Raw genomic sequence first — 7,035 nt, forward strand, 5'->3', positions numbered from 1 at the left:
ACATATGTATTCATCGCCGCTAATACACCATGGAGAGGGAGGTATACGAAAGTCTACCCGCTTTGGGACACCCTCCACTACGTCAAATTTTGTGAAAATTGGTTCAGTAGATTTTATCTGAATAGTTGGGACATATGTGTCTGTATGATCCAAGAGAGATTCACAACTACAAATATTTTTCAAAATTTGATTATTTTTTTATTTTTATAAATATTTGACTAATTAATCAGATTATCTACATTTAATGTTGAATTTCGTATAGGGGAACTTGGGGAAAAGTGAAAGAGCAGGACAGAGGGAAATGATAGGCTATTTTGCTCAGTTTGTAGCGCCATTTACCTAGCAGTGTTTTTAACTATTATGTTATTAGGCATGTTGCAGATTCCAGTCAAAAAATGGCTACCTCTGAAGATCTATCATTCAATCATTTAATATTTCATTTGCGTATTAATTCATTTATTGATTTATTTACAAATTCATTCATTTATTCGTGCACTGGTTTATTCATTCATTCACTTAATTATTTATTTTTTCACTTACGCACTAATTGGTTAACTGATTCATTCATTCATTTAATCATTCGTTAATTGGTGTGTATTTATTTATATACTCATATAAAATTTCAAAAGTTCATTCATTTATTTATTCTTTTAAAGAAAAAACTTTTAATTAAAAAAATAATACTTTACTAATCAATTTTCCCCCATGTACGGGCTAAGTGATATCTTTCTACTTTTATTTAAAAATAAGCATTTATTTAATTAAAAATAACGTTTCAGTATAAGACCTATTGTGAAATTTATCGTTCTCATTTTATGTGTTTTAATTTTCAAAGTGAATTTCCATTTTGTTCATTTTGAAAAAGGTAAGTTATCTTAATTATTTCACTTTGCCCCACATTCCCCTACTCAACATTTTCTTTCGCTTCCTTTTCTGATTTTTCTTGCTTTTCATTACTTTTAATAAGAATATCCAATCCCGATTGATATTCGGATGTTTCAAAGTTCTCATCTACACTGAAGAAAGTTTTAAAAACAATACCCAAAGAAATTCAAAGTATTCAAGGGGTCATTTTATATAAGAATCAGCAAGATCTCATATAAAATGCAGGAATCTCCATTAATTTGCATGGTAAAATTGTCGATTTATATGATCACAATATCCTTTACTGTTATTAGTTTTCACACCAGGGAAGCTGAAACGATTAGAAAATTCTTCGACTACTCAAGATTTTGCAAAAAGTCAACCAGGAAAACTAAAAATTGATAGAAACGCCTTCAGATGTAACATCTCAAGAGTCGTGGTGGATAATTCATTACAATATCTGTGCAGCTTTCGCATTAATTTTGTCGGAAGTTTGACAGATTGTTATAGAAAAACAGATGAATAATGAAACTGATAAGTCAGATGAAGAATGCCTTGTTGTTGAGCCACCTCCTACAAATGAGGGGATATAAGGAAGGGCCTTGTGGGTCTGATCACTAATTAAGGCATCGTGACAGGAGGTTCCCGGGTTCAATCCAAGCCGGTCGAAGATCTAACATCTTCATTAATGGTGATTGGGGGATGGTAAATATGCTCGTGGTCACAAAGACCTCCAAGTGAAACGATACCTCTGGGGGAGCTGAGTGGACCAAGGATTGCTCGACTCTTGGTCTGGATCAAAATATGAGAGTTGTCTTCAAGGTCTCATCCAATTGGTTAAACCACAAACAGTGGTAGGTTCGAGGGACCCTGGAGTGAAAAATACTGAAATGAGCAATGCATTGAAAGCTTGAAATATTTATTACAACATCGTTCCGATGACTTAATAATAATAAAAAAAAACACTGATTGCGAGCAATTTATAAATGAAAACTATAGACGCATCTGAAAACTATAGACGATTTATAAATGATGATATTTTAAAATTGTGCATAATTTTTTTATTTTAATGGCTTAGTGTGGTAAGACAAAAGTATAAGGTAGGTTTCTCTTCTTTTTTCTTGGTAAATTGAATTTCGGGACTCGTTATCAATCTGTCACTGTTATCAAAATCATAGTGTCCCAAAGTAGCCTCGTTCAGTGGAGACTACTATGTATTTGTTTTGAAGCTCAAAAAAAAAAAAAAAAAAAAAAAAAGAGTTTATTTAATTATCTTTGGTATATAACAAACTTTCGAATTAGATAAAATTGGCAGAATAATTATTCGAAATTACCTTAAGTAAACGCTTACAATTAAATTATCAGCCGAACATATAAAAAAATGGCAATCAATACAACCCGAAGAAAAAAATCGCCAAAAAAAATTAATTAAGAAGTAAAGAAGAGATGCGAATAGACACTGCACTTCAAATGCAAAAAAAAAAAAAAAAAAATCAGACGATAATATTTATTTCCAGTGACACAATAGTCTTTCTTCAGTAATTTAGCTTTTATGAATTCCATTCAGTTGGTCATTATCTACCAATCACAAAGCGAATAAAAGAAGCTCACGCCAGCTGATGGCACTTGATTGCTTAGAAAAATAGTAACGAAGAATCAGTTACAGTATTTAATAAGTACTTTCTGAATGATTCCATAAGAATTTTTTATTTTTTTTTAAATCAGTTCCAATGAAAGCTGCAGAATTTTTTGCCTATGAGGTGGGGGGGGGGGGGGGTGCAATTGTACCAACAACATAAACAATGGGTACGTTTTAATTTTTCATGAAGTACATTGCATCACAAATTTGTGAACTGTTTTGAAAACACAATGTGATGATTGTGATGCAGTATGATGGATATTGTTTAAAGAAAAAAGTATGCCATGGGAAAGAAATACAAAAATTTATTTACTAATTTTTAATGAACCCCAATCGTAATGCTCTTTTCAAACGAACACTTTTTTTTTTTCGTTTCAGTCTTCAACAGAAAATTATGCACTTTTTTTTAAACACTTTCTTTTCATCTTTGGTCCAACAGCCCTTGGGTGTAGGGGGGAAAGATTTCTTGTTCCTTATTTGCTTCATCCTATTCCGAAACGAGATGATTTTTTTCTTCTCACGAATAAATTTCCACGAATCTATAGTCTTGGAATTTATTTCTCAAACCCGTTAAAGAAAATCAATTATTTTTATCGTTATTTTATGCACACACTATGAACTAAAATACTAATTTTAAGATTTTTAATATTTTAATTGACATTTAAATTGTGACACTGGAATAAGAATATTTTAGTTACAAAATCTTCCCTTTTAAAAACTAGATGGCAGCACTACTGAAACAAAAACTTGCTATGATAATTTTAAATGCCAGTTTAATATCATTTTTTGTGTATAAAATTTTTAATTCTATGTATAAATTTTCCTTTTTTCCAGCTACCTTATTTACTGCTATCCAATTGATGACCAGTTCTTTCATTTTTTAGGACTTCAATTATTCGCACCTATTTTCTCCTCTTTATTTGTCTTCTGTAACAAAATTTAACCATCTGATAATTATTATATGATTTTTACACTAAAAAAAAAGTAAAAATGCAATAAATTCTTTCTTGATGTTATTTTGAGCTGAAATGGGGTTGTTTCCTTCAGTCAAAAGTAGTACTTTTTGTCACTGAAATTCATAGAATAAGCAAAAAAATAATAATAATAATAATAATAATAACATGGACCCAGAAAATACTTTCATTTTCACAACAATAATTTTTTAATTATTTTTTTAAAATGTCCTATTTTTCAAACAAGGCGTGGTCTTGATGACGTCACAAATGGTACTCTTTGGCGCATCTTTCTTACCACGTTTCCACGCTATGATAATGAAGAAGTGAATTAAAATTGCGCTCTGCGCTTGCTATCATAGTCTCCATACCGTTGCCAATACACGTGAATAAAGATGCTAATTAAATATTTTGCTCCGTGAAAGACAACATTGAATGGCATTTCATCATTTGTGATGTCATCGGACAAAAACGTAAACAATGAAAACGCACCGAGTTTAGTAATTTTTTAAAAATATTAATCTTAAACAAATTATTTAAAAAATGGTCGGATCCTATCTTTTTAAGCATGTCTTTCAGAAAGAAATATTTTTAAAATTTTAGAATTGACCCTATTCTTAGAAAGGTTGGTAGATTTGAGTGTGTTTCCATTTAGTGTTGTTGTTGATCAGTCTTACCGTTTTAAGCGGAAGTGAGCCGCACACACACAAACAGATATATTTTTATTATGTGCATAGATAGGTTAATTAATTAATTTAATTTTTACTGTGGGGATTTTTTTTTTTATTTTTATCCAGCTAAATTGTGCTGTGCTTTTCTTTTTTATGTAGTAACTATATTTTCCTTCTTTATGCTCAAATTTATGTTATGTTGTGTAGTGAAAAAATATTATTAAAAAATTATATTTAACAAGAAGTTTCATACAGAATGAAACGAGCTTACTTTCCCGCCTACCAACATCAACTCTCTAGCATCTGATCAATATTCTCTTAACAAACTAAGACTAAAATATGTCAGAGGTACCTTTTTAAAATTTTGAACTGATTCCCAAAAATAAAATATACTTCTCTCATCTGATGAAATTGTTAAGTGAAAAATAAATAAACGAATAAATAAAGTAGAAGCACCTTTTAAACAATGCAGCGAAAACATTTTTTCCCATGATACATTCTTTAATTGTTTTCAAGGGTAAAAAAGATTTTTTTTATAAAAAAGCAGATCGAAATAAGTACATTAAAATTTATTAATTAATTTATTTATTTCGTCTTTGTCAGATTTTATTTTTCCCCCTGCTGCCAAAAATTAAAATTAAAAAATTAATAATTATGTGCTTTATAAAATAAATAAATTAATAACATAAAGTTCTCTGAAGTATATTTTCTTCAATAATAAAATCGTCTGCATATTTCTTTATTTCTGTTAAAAATGAAGCACTCCGAGTTTTCTTTTTATTTCCAGATGCCAAACATAAAATTAATTAATTAAAACTTTACAATGAAAAAAAAAATCTTCTCAACAATCATTATTTCATAGTAAAAACCAGGGCTGCAGATTCAGAGTCAAAGTGATTTTGGGTAAAAGAGTCGGAGTTGGAATCAGAAATAGAAGGCGTTAAAATTTCAAGAGTCGGAGTCGGTCATTTTCGCTCTAAGTCAGCATTTCTGGCAAGGCTGTGGAGTCAGAGGCGGAGTTGGACAATGGTCATTTTCTCACCGATTCCGCAGCCCTGGTAAAACATTTGCGGTTTGAATTCATTTTATTTTGATTTATAGTCATATTTATCTTTGATTTCCTGAATGTTAAGTCAACGAGATATGGTATTTGGATTTTTCTTAAAAACTTTTTTACTTCTTAAACCAAAAATTGAAAAAATGTTCAGAATCTGCACAATTTTTCAGTGTTTGATTACCAAAAAATAATTTTTCGTGTCTTTGTTAATGCTAAAAACAAATCGTATTGTTAAAAAAATACCCTTAAAACAGCTAAAACGAAGAAGAAAATTTTTTCTGTATCTTCTTCATCAAGAGCTTATTCCAACAAGGTTTTTTTCATCTGTCTTTAAGCTTAGAACCTATGTTTGCCTTAAATTTCCCCGTAGATGCTAATGTTGTTGTAATTTTTGAACTTTTCAAAATTGAACGAAATCAATTCGAACTTCACTTTTTGATTTGAACGAAATTGTTCAAATCAAAAAGTGAAGTATGGGAATGAGGTGTCCTATCCGAAATCTTTCGAACAAATAAAATGTTTACTCGAATCGAAAATTCACTCAAAAGTTTTTAAGGGGGAGGAGGGAGTGAGCAGATAGAACAACAGAAACATATCCCCAATATCAAAATCCTACTTTTCAGTTTTTAATTTTGCGACATTTATTTAATCATTTTATTTATTTATTTTTATTTATTTATCTATTTTTTAGTGCTATTTTTAAGATGCACTACCCTCTTTCATGCTCTTTTGATTTCTTTTATTTTTTCGGGAAAGTAGGTTAAAAACGAAAATTTTCAGTTTTTTTATTTCTTTCTTTCTGTCTTCTTCTTCTTTTTATAACTGTACGTCAGGGACTAACAACGTACAACATTCGGTACGGACTTATGTAGTAATTATATACTCTTTCTTTAATGTTTCGATTTGTGTTATGCAATATAGCACTACAGTTGAAAAATGATGTTTGAACATAATGAATAATATAATAATATTTAATATAATGAAGTTTTTTCTTTTTTCATTCTTCCTTTACTCCCGGCTAATTTTAGAAAACTTAAGACTCTCCCTACTTTATTTCTTAATACATTATTCTTTCGTGCTAAGAATAAAATTTACAAGTTATAGGACATCATCAATAAAATCTTGGATAATATTACTTTTTTACACAGAATTTACACACGTTACATCTTCCGGGACTAGGAAAAAAAATGCTTTAATGTTTTAATCACGTTAAATTATTTATTCCTGTTAATTCAATTTAATATTGCTACATGAAAGTTCAATTCTTTGATATATATATATATATATATATATATATATATATATATATATGTGTGTGTGTGTGTGTGTGTGTGTGTGTGTGTGTGTGTGTGTGTGTGTGTGTGTGTGTAACTCAACTCAGTGTTTAAAAGTCGGATGAAATGAATTTCAAAGTTTTTTTTCTTTCCTTTTTTTTTTTAGTTTCGCAAGCGTGAAAAATTATCAGAAAAGTGGATAACGCTGCTATCTGTTTTGAAGTCGACAACTAATCCAAAAAACAAACTGCCGCGTTTTAAACACAAGAGAACTTCCACCGCAAAATACGTTCTTTTGCGTTCTAGTTCTGTTTATCGAGCAAAATGGTGCTGTAAATCTTGACTTGACACATAATGCTGCTTATCTTAAAAACAAAATAAGCTCGTTTAGCTTCAAATTAAAATTCCATTTACTGAAACTATTCACGCAACTTTCAGTTATTAAATTTCTAAGAACTGAAAATTACAATTTGTTATACGAGTTGTAGATTTTTTTTGTGAAGAATGTTGTGTATTTGTTGTGTAGAAGACTCGTTATGTACAAGTTACTGTCGAATAAAACCATAAATAGTGTTTG

Source organism: Uloborus diversus, chromosome 5 (assembly GCF_026930045.1).
Source record: "Uloborus diversus isolate 005 chromosome 5, Udiv.v.3.1, whole genome shotgun sequence".
In the NCBI taxonomy this organism is placed as follows: Eukaryota; Metazoa; Arthropoda; class Arachnida; order Araneae; family Uloboridae; genus Uloborus; species Uloborus diversus.